General features: G+C 42.5%; 1 protein-coding gene across 1 annotated transcript in view; it reads left to right on the top strand.

Moving 5' to 3' along the window:
* Positions 1–674: 674 nt before the first annotated feature.
* Positions 675–16,463, top strand: part of LOC123769848 (piezo-type mechanosensitive ion channel component) — a 113,792-nt gene continuing 98,003 nt past the window's right edge. Inside the window, 2 exon segments of the mRNA XM_069301244.1 lie at positions 675–738; positions 1,672–2,474. The gene's annotated coding sequence lies outside the window, so the exon portion shown is untranslated.

Here is a 16,463-nt window from a genome sequence, read left to right as displayed (position 1 = left end):
TGATCTCATGGAAACTTTTAAAATACTTAACAATTTGGAGGATATTAATCCAGACCACATTTTCAAAAGGTCGGATATAACACAAGCAAAGAACAATAGTTTCAGACTCAACAAGCTACAAACACATAGGACAGAAAAACCGGCAAATCTCCCGAATTCGTAAATGCCAAAACACTGCTGAGTTTCAAACGATCGATAAAATCCTCAGGACAAATGTCGGGAAGAGGATGTACCTCTGACAAGCCGCCGGCTTCCTGTCGTCAAGGTTACTAGAGGTATAGTGGCCATCGGGTAAATTTGGAATCAATTTGGATTGAATTTGGTTCACGTAACTTTACAACTTTGTTTGACAATATATTAATTATTTATTTATTTATTTGTTTATTTATTTATATACAAGAAGGTACATTGGGATTATGAGAGTGCATAGCATTGATGTTTTTACATTCTTGTAAAGCCACTAGCACGCATAGCGTTTCGGGCAGACTATATCTGTAAGTACAATGAAATGTAAGAAAGATGTTAATGGTTGCAAGTGGCGTAACAATATAATAATAATTGAAATATGATGATATCAAGACACCGGAAGTATATAAGATTATTTGGTGGCGCTGTACAATATGTTCTCCAGAGGGCGGAGTTGCCAGACGCCCGAAGAGAGCTACAGGCAGGTCAGTGTTGCTGTTGACAGTGGTGTAGGAGGGTTTGTGTTGCTGTGGACTGTGGTGTTGCAGGAGGGTCAGTGTTGCTCTAGACAGGGGTGTTGCAGGAGGGTCAGTGTTGCTCTAGACGGGGGTGTTGCAGGAGGGACAGTGTTGCTATGGACCGGAGTATTGCAGGAGGGACAGTGTTGCTCTAGACGGGGGTGTTGCAGGAGGGACAGTGTTGCTATGGACCGGAGTATTGCAGGAGGGACAGTGTTGCTCTAGACGGAGGTGTTGCAGGAGGGTCAGTGTTGTATTAATGTAGTGACTGACGTTGGTTGTATTAAATACAGCAGTATAGTGACTGACGTTGGTTGTATTAATACAGCAGTATAGTGACTGACGCTGGTTGTATTAATACAGCAGTGTAGTGACTGACGCTGGTTGTATTAATACAGCAGTGTAGTGACTGACGCTGGTTGTATTAAATACAGCAGTATAGTGACTGACGCTGGTTGTATTAATACAGCAGTGTAGTGACTGACGCTGGTTGTATTAATACAGCAGTGTAGTGACTGACGCTGGTTGTATTAATACAGCAGTGTAGTGACTGACGCTGGTTGTATTAATACAGCAGTATAGTGACTGACGCTGGTTGTATTAATACAGCAGTGTAGTGACACAGGACTACCAATGGGTTCAAGGTGTCGTACAGTCTGACGGTGTATTAACAAACACGTTGGTGGTTGATACAAATATTTTCGTAAGTTCAGCTATCCTAGTAAAGTTAGGGAATTTGCAACTATTCAAGGTATGCTTTAAACTACCTCTACAGTACTTAGAGGGCAGATATACGAATGTGATTCATCAGGTTGTTAAGTGTAGCAGACTGTGAAGCACCTCATGGACTTAACCACTGTACCATCGTTTGGTCTGATCGTAACTAGTATTTTTTTAAGTGTTTATTTAGATATCCCTCACGTTATTTGTCAACTTATCACTCACGTGTATGTTCAACCATTTTCAGAAATGTTCATTTGACAGTGATAAATTTGTCTGGAGTTGCTGACAAGTGATTCCAACAACTTAAACTAAGACTGTGGTATTTAACGCCGAAGACATGCCTACTATTTTACTCCTAGATGTAGATCTTGTGCCTCAAGCTGTCCCAGAGCTTTAGAAATGCCTGAGTATGTGAACAAACCTTTTGGAAGCTTCATCAATGTTGTGTGCTTCACCAAGTGGCCTTCATCTCTCCCATGTACAGTACGCCTTTAATGCATTAGTTAATATATAAACATTTTATTAAATACAAAATATATTTTAACCTTTCTGAAAACTCGTGCAGTAGAACTGAGTATTATGAAATAGTTCTAAGGCTTTCATTTAGCGTTTCGCGTTTAGCGTTTAGTATAATCAATAGTTTTTGGGCGAGCTAGCCTAGTATGATAGCATTTTAAAACTTTGGAGCAGTTGTCATCTACTGGCCTCGTGCTTTTTGCCGATGTGATGTGCCAATGCTGACATTTTTATAGCATTTCTTTTATTACTCAAACCTTGCTGCCTTATTCATCGTTCGAACAACTCATCGAGATTGTGTTTTGGAACACCCACGTTCATCTTGTCCATCAGCGACCGTTTTGGAACACCCACGTTCATTTGTTTACCAGCGACCGTTTTGGAACGGCCAGGTTCATCTGTTCACCAGCGACCGTTTTGGAACGGCCAGGTTCATCTGTTCATCAACGACCGTTTTGGAACGGCCAGGTTCGTCTGCCTACAAACGACTGTTGATCAACATATCACCGGGTTATCAATCAATCATCTTGGGTAAGTTATTTCTTGTTTTTTTTTATCTTTGTTAAATGTCTAAATGAAATGTATTAATGTGCCTTGTCATGATAGGGAACTGAACGGGCACCCGTCCAGCTATTGGCTACACCTAATGGTGCTTAACCAGACTATCTGCGAGTGCTGTTGGTTTGAACTGGGAAATTGATTTAAGTAAAATTTAATACTAGTTGGAGAGCTTTAATGGCTTGAGTCGGAATGGCATTCTGATACAAGGACTGATTTAATGGCATTCCTGTCGAAATGATCGTTACTCCCACAGCTGCTCATTGGAGCAGTTGGCCTAAATGTTGTTCGTAGATACTTTAGAAATGTTCACCCTTCACTAAGCAAAAAGAGCAGCCCGTCCTCAACAACGAAAGCCATATGCTCGTTAATCTACCCTTTATCTCCCCCGTTCCCCGCGTTAATAAATGGAAAAATGTTTTACACAAGACTCGACTGATGACTTTCGAATATTTCTCGAACAGTGCTTCATTGACGCAGCCCGTCCTCCAAAGACCCAAAAGTTTTTCCATGCACCCGCCAAACCCCCTGTTTATGAATGAAAAACGGTTTACACAAGACTCACAACTGATGACATTCGAACAATTCCGGAACAGGCTCTTCACTGACGAATTTTGTTCGAACCACAACGCTGTAAATGCTTCACCCACGTACTACAAATAATAGCCAACAGAACCTTAACACCTAACCTATGCCTGTATATGTACAATATGCTAATATATTATAATATTAATTTATATTTGAGAAAATTCCTGATTGAAATGAACAGCATGTTAAAATTGATGAATGCGTTTATGGGGTCGACCGCTGGATGGAATGGACTTGGTCCGAGGACGGGTTGATTGACGGCCCATTTTCGAACCCCAACTCTGCAAATGCTTCACCTACTTTCAACAAATACAAATAATTGCCAACAGAACTTAAACGCCTAACCAAGGTCTAATTGTACATAAAACTCTAATATATATATACTAATATTTACGAGAAAATGTGTTTTTAATATACAATACGTTAATATTGGTGAATGCGTCTAGTTGGTCAACTTAGTGACCCTATTCAGGGTCAGTCGCCCGACGATGAGTTTGTGGAACTGAACCTCTTCAAATTCTTCGTCCACGAATCGCAAATACAAATAATTGCCAACAGAACCTTTACATCTAACCTCGGCTTAATTGTACATATGTAAATATATTATATAATTTATATATAAATATAATATATATATATATTATATGTATATTATACGATGTATAATAATACATCGATGTAGATGTATTAATATACGAAAGTACTTAATGAAATTCCTGTTTCAGTTCTTCCTCCGTGGTTTGACACACATTTTTAATTACGTTTATTTTTCGTGATATACACACAATTATATATATATATATATATATATATATATATATATATATATATATATATATATAATGCAACAATGATCACAAAAACACTGATCCAAGTATGCAGAATAACCACTGCATTCATTCTACTTTGCTCTGATGAAGGCGAATTAGCCGAAAACGCGTTAAGCATTTTCTATTTTTCACATGTGGTTATTCTGCATATATAAAATATATATATATATAATATATATATATATATATAATATATATATATATATATATATATATATATATATATATATATATATATATATATATATATATATATATATTTATATATGCAGAATAACCACATGTGAAAAATAGAAAATGCTTAACGCGTTTTCGGCTAATTCGCCTTCATCAGAGCAAAGTAGAATGAATGCAGTGGTTATTCTGCATACTTGGATCAGTGTTTTTGTGATCATTGTTGCATTATATATATATATATATATATATATATATATATATATATATATATATATATATATATATATATATATATATATATATATAAAAATACCACGTTTGAATAGTGCGTCAAAATGGATAAATGTCTTTGGTGTCGGGAGCAGCCTAGGCTGAGGACAGGTTGATAGCCGAGGGTAGTGTGGGAGAGGACCACGCCCACCATCACTATACCCTCAGTCATGGCCTCAACTACCACCACGCCCACCATCACTGCCCATAACCACGCCCACCATCACTGCCCATAACCACGCCCGTCCCCCTACCATCACCACGGTTGGTATTTAGCAAAGTATAATGTGCGAACCACGCCCAACACCACGCCTCCAAAACGTACTCTTGGGGGGGGGGGGAGGGTGTTTGCGGCCCACCCTTATGTTAACACTGCTCCCCCAACCCTATTCCCCACCACACATTAACTCGGCTGATCTTTCAGGTACTGTTGTATAACAATAGCTGAACGACGCACTAAAACAGTAGTTAGTTAAGTTGGCATTTATTTTAGCGGCGAACCACCACAGGTCTTGCTGGTTATTTACTAAAGAGGAACTTAACAATATGCCTTCAGCCGAACAAGTCTATGTGGGTGGGGACGAGGACAGGTTGACGAGTTTAGCAGTTACCAGGGAGGATGTTCTTAAACAAATAGTAAAACTCAAACCAAACAAATCCCCAGGGCCGGATGAAGTGTTTGCTAGGGTGCTTAAAGAATGCAAAGAGGAGCTTTGTGACCCACTGTCAACCATATTTAATAAATCAATAGAGTCAGGCAGAGTGCCAGAGTTTTGGAAAGTTGCTAATGTGATACCAGTTTTTAAGAAAGGAGATAGATCACTTGCGTCTAACTATCGACCAATTAGCCTAACGTCTATTGTGGGAAAGTTACTCGAATCTATAATAGCAAATAAAATTCGTCTTCATCTTGAAAAACATAAATTAATAATTGAGTCGCAACATGGTTTTATAAATGGCCGTTCATGTTTAACAAATTTGTTATCTTTTTATTCTAGCATTGTTGAGGCAGTTGATAGTGGTAAGGATTGCGATGTTGTATACCTTGACTTTAGCAAAGCTTTTGATACAGTGCCACATGAAAGACTGATTAAAAAAATAGAGTCTCATGGTATTGGGGGTGCTATATTAAGCTGGATTAGGGCATGGCTATACCAAAGGAAACAGAGAGTTAGTATAAATGGAATCAAGTCAGAGTGGGAAAATGTTGTAAGTGGAGTGCCTCAAGGCTCTGTCCTGGGACCTCTGTTGTTTATAATATATATAAATGATTTAGATTCAGGTTTGAGTAGCAACATTTGCAAATTTGCCGATGATACGAAAATCGGTAGGGAAATTAATTCGGAGGAGGACTCACTATCACTTCAAATTGATCTAGATAGGGTTTTGAAATGGTCAAAGGATTGGCAGATGCAGTTTAATGCTGATAAATGTAAAGTTCTGAGGTTAGGTAATGATGATAGAGTTACAAGATACGAGCTAGATGGTGTTGTGATTGCGAAGTCGGATTGCGAAAGGGATCTGGGAGTTATGATTAGTAAGAATTTAAAACAAAAGGATCAATGCATAAATGTTCGTAATAAGGCAAATCGGACACTTGGATTTATTAATCGCAGCGTTAGTAACAAGACACCTGGTGTGGTTCTCAAGCTATATCTTGCTCTAGTTAGGCCCCATTTAGATTATGCAGTTCAGTTTTGGTCGCCATATTATAGAATGGATATAAATTCACTTGAACGTGTCCAGCGTAGGATGACTAAGTTAATTCCCCAAATTAGAAATCTTTCATATGAAGAAAGATTAACAAAGCTTAAGTTGCATTCACTGGAAAGGCGAAGAGTTAGGGGTGACATGATAGAGGTTTACAAGTGGATGAATGGACATAACCGGGGGGATATTAATAGGGTATTAAAAGCATCAACACAGGACAGAACACGAAACAATGGATATAAATTGGATAAGTTTAGATTTAGGAAAGACTTGGGTAAATACTGGTTCAGTAACAGGGTTGTTGATTTGTGGAACCAATTGCCGCGTAACATTGTGGAGGTGGGGTCCCTCGATTGTTTCAAGCACGGGTTGGACAAGTATATGAGTGGGATTGGGTGGTTATAGAATAGGAGCTGCCTCGTATGGGCCAATAGGCCTTCTGCAGTTACCTTTGTTCTTATGTTCTTATGTTATCAATGGGCAGCTTTCCCTGTGTGAAGGTTTAATTTATTCTGGAGCACCTAGAGCGGTAAATTGGAAATTGGATGTGAAGTCTTATATTGGTTATCTGTATATTGGCTCCAAATCCCAAAACTGTGTGTATATTAACCCTCACTATTGTCGTCACTTGAATTTTTGAGTGGGTTGGGCTATAAATATCTATTAAATGTATGTTTGACTAAGGTTGGAATTTTAGATCTAACTTCACCAAATTATGCACAATAGGATAGTAGGAGTGTCATGTCATAGGCGGGTTGGGTTTGGTTCCATTGCCCTCTTTAAGCAGCGCATCTTAAGGTTCCCAACATCAAGAAACTTGCATTAAAGTTCTCTATCTTAACCCACCAGAGGACCCAAAACAGAAAACGAGACAATGTCAATTTCGTGAGCTGCTACCATTTTCCGGTACGACGATTTTTTGGCCTTGGGTAGTGTATACGTCAAAATGCGACGTTCTATTAGGAGGACGGGTTGTTCAGGATCGACTGCTATTGCGACTCCCAGCGATGACTGTAAAGTCTGAAATTGTGCTTTTGTTTTTCCAGAGTTTTAAGAATGTTTCTGCTGTTCATAATATTGCCTGTACTGAGGGAGAGAGGGGGGGACCCTATATAGTATTTTTATAAAATAAACATTTTCAATGTTCATATTAAACGAAATTTTGTAATGTGAAAGGTGTATAATCTTTGGTAATGTTACTAATTAAGACGATTGTTTTATTTTTGACAAATCGGAGCAATGGTGTGTGATAGTTACTTAATGACTGGTCACGTCACAGGTATGGTGTGTGGAGGGGGACCATATTATCAGTAGCCTAGTGTAATCTTGTTATCCTTTTCCCATCCCTCGCCACCCTCCCCCTTGTTGCACCCTCTCTCTTATTGTGACGGTCGTCAACAGTTACGAATTTGTACGTACTTGGCTTGTTGATAGTAGTATATTGACATAGTAAGAAATTCTTTTAAAATAAATGAAGCTAAAGTACAAATATTCCTAGGCCTAGTAAAGCACACGTGTACTATATTAGGCCTCTGATATCGTGTATTAGGCCTAGGAAGATTAGGTTAGTTTAGTTTGTCAAAGTGTAACATATGTTTGTTACGTGGTTGGGTGAATTAAATAGTGTTTAGTGGGCTTTCATATTTATTTAGTCTTGGTTACAACAGTCAGTTGTTGGCAGTGTCGTAGACACTGTGACAGAACTTGGAGCAGAGCAGAGAGCTGAGTGAGGCCGGAGTCGCAGAGCTCTAATGGGAGAGCATGGTGGCTCCATGCAGGATGTCTAGTGTCCAAACTCGATGAGGCCGAGAGCGTGGGAGCTCGATGCGGTCGGAGTCTGCTGTCTGCTCTATGTCGAAGCTGTAGCGTCTTGTGGGTCGGTTAATTAGAACTGTAAATGCCGAGTGCTACATTCTCGAGATTAAAGGTGTGGTAACTTCCAAGCGTCTGAACTGAAGTTAACTGAATCATTGTGGAAATTATACTGATGGTAACTCGCTTCTCAATTGCTTGTATGATTGGACTACACCTCATCTCATCATCCTCCAATAGGTTGGAAGGATGGAAGGAATGTTAATTGTAATCAGGGAAAAATTAGTGGTAGTGAGAGTTGCCATTAAGCTAATGAGAGATTGGAGCGAGTATAGTGTTGACTCGCTACAAAAGCAACACGAGTACCAAATAATTTTTCTGCGGTTGGAAGAAAACGCGCTCAGAATAGGGACGTTTATTTTATAATAATAAATAAAAAATTAATAAATAATAAATTATTATTTTATAATAATATATATAATAGTATAATGATAAGCAATAATTTTAATGAATCAAATAGCTAATTAGGGTGAATGATAAATAATTAGTGAGTGTAATGCATAACAATAAAGTACGTCGGTATATAAACTATGGTCGTCATCGTTACTATAAGTACTACCAAACCAGGAGGATGGGCTGGCATGACTATACCTGCCACCCCCCCCCCCTCCTTCCCAGCTCTCCGCCTGGCAACACTCCCCCACTTCCCCTGGGTACTCTTCCCCCCCCCCCCTTGCCCCTGGCTACACTACCCTCCCCCAGGCTACACTACCTACTCGGCGTCAATGACCTGTAGGAAGGCAACTTAGTCTCCTTGGGGCACCTTGGGAGATGATGGGGCGCCTCGAGTACACTTGTAGCCTACAGTCAGCGCTTGGATCATACATATTACCGAAGGTCTTGTACATTTGTTTATGCATATTTACCGTCTTTGAGCCTATATACTTTAATATTATATTTCACTTAGTGGTTCAGCCTAGTATCAATTGCATCAGTAAATATTGCAAGGCAATTATGAGAAGTACTAAGTGAGAATGGGAGAGACAAGAGGGAGTGAAGGTACGGTGCTCAACCACTTGGACCATTGCGGATCAAACGCTGATCCCTCCGGAAGCGATTGTAATGGTATATGCGGGTGGATTAACGATCATTTGATCTATGTTGATGAGGACGGGTTACGATCAGAGGACGCGAACAAAAGCACTTAAAAAAATAACTTGATCATCAGTTGTGTAGAGGGGGTTTTCATTCGCAAAGGCGATTTTGTCATTTAAAACTATGCAATTCTTGACATTTTTGCAAGCATTGTAATGTTAGCAAATGTTAAAATATAGTTATAGGCTAATAAGAATAGTGCATAAATGATATAAAATGCATCCTGTACTCGCTTAGTTGCGTTTGCGGAGGTTGACCTACGGCTCTTTGGTCCCGCCTCTTGATTGTCAAGCAACCGGTGTACAGATTCCTGAACCTATTGGGCTCTATCATATCTACATTTGAAACTGTATGGAGTTTTCCTCCACCACATCACTGCCTAGTGATGTGGTGGAGGTAGATTTGTTTACTGGCACTAAAAAGGTTCTTTCTAATATCTCTGTGGCTCATCTGGGTACCCAGTTTCCACCTGTGTGTGTGTGTGTGTGTGTGTGTGTGTGTGTGTGTGTGTGTGTGTGTGTGTGTGTGTGTGTGTGTGTGTGTGTGTGTGTGTGAAATACGTAGTAGATATAACGGGAAAAATAGGTCAGGAGTCAATACATTAGACAACCGACAGTTAGAAAGACAGTCCAAAAAAATAACCGGTCGATCCTGTAGTCCCAAGTAGTAAATACAGACCATACATATACATCGCCTGGATGCAGCCTACAACAGCTGTCTAACTCACAATTACCTGTTTATTGCTAGAAGAACAGAGGCAAAAGGCGAAAGAAACCCTGCGCAGAGTCAAATCCCTGTTTGACTGGCGAGGACTGAACCCGGGTCTCTGGGCTCTGAGTCGAGGACGTTAACCACTGTTAGTGTATAGGGGGGGGGTAGGGGGCGGCCTGTGATTACCAGGACTTGGTAATTATGGTAATATAGCAGAGTGTGCCAGCCACCGTGGTTGTTCCCCCCCCCCCCCTCCTGCTGCTCTCCCACGACCCCCTGAACTGCTGCTGACCTACCTCTCCATGACCCCTCCTGCCCCCCCCCCCTCCCTCTCACCTGGGGTCCTTCCCCTGACCCCCCCCCCTCCCTAGCCTCCACCCGCCCCTCCCCCCAACCGTCCCCCATCCCCCCCCCCCTTGTTCCACCCACGTAACAGCTCATTATATAATTAACCGACTGTCTTCGTGCAGTAGATGGCAAATAATTATGATTTTTTCTTGTTGTCTGAGATTATGTAATTTTGTTTAATGTTCAAATGATTTGACTATTTATAGGAGTATGGAAAGCTTGTAAAGAATTAGACTTTCTATATTCCTGTGGATTACCTGTTGACAATTTCGAGGGTTCTTCTATAACAGCCTGGCTTGTGGCCCTAGTCTTCCCTGGTGATTGCCTGGGCTGTGAGGCAGTTTGTCTTTGTAGCCCGGAAGCCCACATAGACATCATAGTCAGCTTGATCCGGTAACTCCGTCAGAAATTTGTCCAGTGGAACAGGTTCCACGGTTGTTCCAGCGACATTTCTTATATTTGTTTGATTGCGATAGAGTCGTCGTGGACCTGTGATAGTTACGGTGTTCTCCAAGTGTAATTGAGGCAGCCAGACGTCACTTGATACCGTCTCTCACACTCCAGGGTGTTGACACTCTTGTTCAGCCGTACCACCTCGCCTTTCACTATCTTCCAGTATCAGAACTGTATTTATGCTGAATGTTGACATTTTCTAATTGCTGCGATGCGCGGATAAATGTGTGTATTACTGCAATAGTGGAGATATTAGTGCACACGCACGCATGAATGTATAACACACCCGACGCCACGCACCGCCACCCCACTGGCATGGACCCTCGCATGGAAAAGACAAGTCAAAACTAGTAAAAGCAAACAATACACACACCACACTCAGGAACAAGGCTCGTTCCTGAGCTGAAGGACTTGAATTGCGAGGAAAGACTGGGAGAACTGGACCTCGCTATACTGGGGAAGATGGAGAAGGTACATAATAACGAATCATGAGTGACGCAGTAGCGTTGATCGTGTTGGCAGCTAGAAAGAGCAGAACGAAGGTTGCATAGATGGAAACTCCATACAAAGGGTTCGCAAAGATAGTTTCTTAGTGTTGGAGCTGTCAGGAAGTGAAATAGGCTAGACTCTGAAGCCGTTGAAGCTAATGAGATAGAAAAGGTTTCAATATAAATGTGATAAAAACATGGGAATTGAGTTAGTGCGTTAATTTATGACCTTTGGGAAGGCGTGGCAAAGAGCCAAGCTCGATTCAGTCACAGGAATGTTCTTAGGACCAGCTGTTGTTGTTGTTTTAGATTCAGCTACTCAGAACAATAAGTTCCAGTAGCACGGGCTATGGTGAGCCCGTAAGTGGAGGCTCTTGGGAGCCATTATCTGTATCAGTGGCTGATACTAGAGATCTGGCGATGGATGGCGGTCTTCATGATGGTTTTCAGCCTGGAGGGCTGGCTGTACCAGTTATGGAGCTGGTGGGGTTAGTGTAGACCTCAAGGTTTTTCGTTTTTTCTTTGCCTGCGACTTTGGCTGAGCAGTGCTGTCGTTGGAGTTTGGTAAGGTGGCCTCCATGAGGAAGTCTTTAACCGTGTAGGTGTCGTACTTGTGATGAGGCGGTGGAGCTCCTACTATGATTTCCTTGTCTGAGGAGTCCGTAACCTCCGTAGTGGGTGTTTTTGTCTTTCGCCTCGCAGCCTTAGGTAGGCTTAGGTGTCGTTGATTGGTGGTTGTAGCTATTTCAGGAGCGCTGGTGGTGCTGTTATCGTTTGTAGACAGCACGTCTGCTAGCGTGGCTGCTGAGATAGTGATGGTAGGAGTGTTGGGAGCTGGAGAAGGAATTACCTCTGTGTCGCCCGGGTCATGGGCGGTTCTGGAGTCTGTGTTGAAGTTGACCGCATGGTCGTCCTGGTGGTAGTCTCCGGAGTGGTAGAGGAGGCAGTGAGACTTACGCTAGTGGCTATGATGGGGGCCAGGCCATTGTCTATGTATAATGTGTTTAGTTCACTGACAAAGCGCTGGTTGTCTGGTCCTGCTAGCCTTTCCGCTAGTCTAATAAGACCAGGGATAATGCCAGCACGTGATGCAGGGGGCTGTGAAGGAGCCTGTGGGACCTTGGGTCCCTAATAAGAAGGTTGTATCGCCTGCTGGGAGGAGCCACATGTTGGTAAGACCGGAAAGTCTTCTGGTCGATTAGTGAGAGCTAAGGTGGTGGGTTGAACGCCTGGGGCTCTGGTCGAGGAGGTAGACGAGTTGTTTCTTTTGGCTTCAACCTGGGCCTTGATGATTTCCTGTCTGCGAGGGCCGCGGTAGGAAATTGCGGGGCGATTGCCATCACAGAGCAAGCAGTGATGGACTGTTGCCTTGCATATGGAGTAGTGATGGTCCAGTGCGCACAGGCTGCATCTCTGGACAGGGTGCTGACACTTGTTGGTCGGGTGGGAGAGCTCGTAGCACTTAAAGCACTGCTGGATCTCATGGTATCGTTCCTTTTTTATTTGGTGGGGTGGTATTTTTAGGCCGAAGCAGTAGAATCCTTGTGTGGCAGCCTGGGTGGCCGCAGCTATGGTGGTGAACGTAATCTTCATTGATGTTTTGTCGGTGTTGCAGAACTCTAGGTTGAATACCGACAGGTTTGGATTTTCGTCCTCGATATTGTCCATGATATGATGTTGAGGTCGCTCAGCGATCCACTGGCTGGTCCTGCTGGTAAAAACAGTTCTTCCGGCCAGGAACTGACGTGGGAAGTGAGGATGTAGGTAGTGCTCTTTGCGAATAATGGCATCGTTAGTCAGGAGTTTTTCTAGCTCCTCTTCACATGAAAAGAAGAGCACGATATCTTCACCTTCCTGACTAATGTCAGCGGGTTTGAGGCCAGTAACGTCCTTCAGGACCTTTAAAATATTGCTTCTCCCGATAGTATGACCGTCAAGTGGAGTAGCTCTGACCTTAAGACGTTTGGGTCGTATTGTGACCACACTGCTCCTGCTCACACTGCTCCTGGTGTGGAGCACGTGTTGTGTGTGGGTGTTGGGTGGTGACTTGTTAGTGTGATGGTTATCACCGTGGTGTATAACCAGCCTCCGCAATATTGTGAGTGCGTGTGTATTCGTGCGTGTATGCGTGCCGCAACATGTAACAGCAATTTAAGGTGCAGATGAAGGGTTGAGGTGTCATGGTGCAGCAGTTGTGGGAACCGACCTGTGAGATTTATATTTATTTAATTTATATGAATTTATATTTACGTTAATTTATATACTTCGATAGCAATTTGTATAATGATAAGTGGACTGTATTTCTGCAATAATCTCTTAATCTCACAAATCGATCCTCTACACATTAGGGGGGGTTTATATTTATATATATGCAGCCAATCAAACTACTGTATTAACTACATACATTGAAAAGGTTCCTTATCTTATAGTACAGCAGGTTAGTCCACCAGGTATAACTAGAGTGTAGACACCAAATTATCCTCTTTGAGGTAGCTTCTATCACCCAGTAACTGGTGCACATAATCTTGCATCCTCGTCTTGACCTGTCAAAAGTGCGCTAGCTGTGAAGCCAGAATCCTATATATGACAAGCTATATCAGAGAAAACACTATACAGTACATGGAACATTAAAGACCTGGCTTAATTACCTTTAGTATGAGGCTTCCATGTGATCTAACCGGGTCACCCTATATCCTGACATTAATGGCCATAAATGAATGATAAACGGGTTTCGGATAGACTTAACTTGAATTGTAGACATCGTGTTGACAATGGTACCTTTGGTTTCCATAACACTACGTCCAAGTAAAATTAACAGGAGCCGAATTTGCTCCCGTGTGAACCTCTGGTCTCTATATAAACAACAATGGCTGCCCTCCTTCCCCACTGACGCCTGGCCTACTTTGTCCAGATTTCAGAAAGTGATAGAAGGGTCACATTTACTCTACTTTAATATTGATAATTAAGTTAATTTATATAAGATGTTTTTATGATGGTAAAGTCCAAAGACTAATGTATTTAAGAATAATTCCCAGCAGAATAGCTGGTGAATTATAATAGTATGTGGTGATGATATCCCGTTTTCTTTAGACGGTAATTCCACTACAAGTTACGTTTTCTATGGGTAACTTGTTGGTAATACAGTTATTATCTGTATGATTATTAAATGGTGTCGGATTTTCCGACAGCAGTTGTGGCCTGTGTGTGTGTGTGTGTGTGTGTGTGTGTGTGTGTGTGTGTGTGTGTGTGTGTGTATGTATGTATGTATGTATGTATGTATGTATGTGTATATATATATATATATATATATATATATATATATATATATATATATATATATATATATATATATATATATATATATATATATAAAATAAACAATGTAAATGTGTGCTGTCTTGCCTAATTGTTTTTACCTAAGAGTATGTAGGACCAAATTTCAGCTGCTAAGCCCTGGCATTGCAACTATCGGTGTTATGATTCAATAACTCTGGAGCGTGTTTCTTCTGGTCATATCTGCCTGTATAACTGTAGGCGGGTGTTGTTAACACGTAGTGCTAGTTCTTGGTGATTGCCTTTAAGACGTGTCTCATCTCTGTGGCCCATTCTCTCTCTCAAGGTTTTCTGCAATGATGCTTGCAATCATTTATCATAGACCCACTGGGCCGTGACACACTTGGCTTGTGTTGCACTCTACTCAACATGGGTGATCACTGGTGTTGCAAAGTCCGGCCTTGGTGTCCCGGTGCGGCCTTGGTGTCCCGGTGCGGCCTTGGTGTCCCGGTGCGGCCTTGGTGTCCCGGTGCGGCCTTGGTGTCCCGGTGCGGCCTTGGTGTCCCGGTGCGGCCTTGGTGTCCCGGTGCGGCCTTGGTGTCCCGGTCCGGCCTTGGTGTTCCGGTCCGGCCTTGGTGTTCCGGTCCGGCCTTGGTGTTCCGGTCCGGCCTTGGTGTTCCGGTCCGGCCTTGGTGTTCCGGTCCGGCCTTGGTGTTCCGGTCCGGCCTTGGTGTTCCGGTCCGGCCTTGGTGTTCCGGTCCGGCCTTGGTGTTCCGGTCCGGCCTTGGTGTCCCGGTCCGGCCTTGGTGTCCCGGTCCGGCCTTGGTGTCCACGTGTATTGTATAAAACACTGTAATTTATGCGGAGGAGAACCACCTGGAGTGGTTAGTAGAGCCAAGCCCTGCTTCTTGCAGGTCTGCGTTCGATCCTGATGGTGCAAGTGGTTGGGCACCATTCCTTCCCACCGTCCTATCTCAGCACCTTGTCCTCGCATCCCTCCCCCGTGCTGTAGATTGATTGATGAAGATTAAGCCACACAAGAGGTGGCACGGGCATGAATAGCACGTAAGTGGTAGATTTCTTGGAGTGAATGTGATCTTTGGTCGAGGCCCCGTGTTATATAGTAGTACTGGCTTGTATAGTGAGCACGTGGGTATAGTGTGTGTGGGCATGTGGGTCTGCTTAAAGTCTGCTTGATGGGGTTCTGGGAGTTCGTGTTCGTGTTAACATTAACTTTCACGTTGTTTATTGGTGTGCTGAACATAGCTTCATACTGGCTTCTTAGAATTTCACTAATCTCTTTGTTGTCCTCTGTGTACGTACCTTCACTTGTAATTAACGGTCCAATACTGGTCGAGGTTTTGGATTTGGATTTTGCGTATGTGAAAAAATATTTCGGATTTTTCCTTATCTCTTGTATAGCTTTCTGTTCCATTTCCTCAGACTCAGATCGCTTCAACGTTTGTTCTATTTCTTTGATCTCCCTGCTTAGGTTTATTTTCCTTGCTTGTGATAGTTGTGTCTGCCGAAGCATTTCCGTTATTTTTTTCCTTCCCCTGTACAGTCGTCTGCGTTCTCTTTCTAGAGTGGTCCTCTTTCTGCCCCTCCTCACAGGTACGTGCTTTAAGCAGACCTTGTAAGCTTCAGCTGTCAGTTGAACTATACCCTGTGTGTGAGTTTTCCGGGTATACCCGGAAAAAGCAGCATGAACTTGTGTGTGCACATACATGATTTATGATGGCAATCCCCTGATGACCTAATCTACACTAATAGGCACCAACTGGCTCATGGCCGGATATTGTGTGTTGGGGGGGGGGGACGGGTGTAGGGGAGGGTTATGCCCAAGAGGTTGGGTGGAAGATGCCGCCCCCTTGGTGACGAGTGGGCATGGTTCTCAGTGGTACCAGCAGTCTTAGTCTGAAGAAAATCATTGTGGTTCAGTGTGTGACCACTCAGTTGGTGTTAGCTCACGGCAGGAAACACCTGTGATATCCTGCACCACAGGTGGCAAACCTATGGCATGCGTGCCGAAGATGGCACGTGAAACTGTTTGTTGGCACCCAACATTCAGTGCCGCTCTTCGATTCTATTATAATAATAATAATAAATATTATTTACAAAAAAGGTACTACAATGGGTTGGTGAGA

The sequence above is a fragment of the Procambarus clarkii genome, chromosome 45 (assembly GCF_040958095.1).
Source record: "Procambarus clarkii isolate CNS0578487 chromosome 45, FALCON_Pclarkii_2.0, whole genome shotgun sequence".
Classification (NCBI taxonomy): domain Eukaryota; kingdom Metazoa; phylum Arthropoda; class Malacostraca; order Decapoda; family Cambaridae; genus Procambarus; species Procambarus clarkii.
The sequence above is the reverse complement of the archived record's forward strand: the minus strand, read 5'-3'. Positions and strand labels throughout refer to the sequence as shown.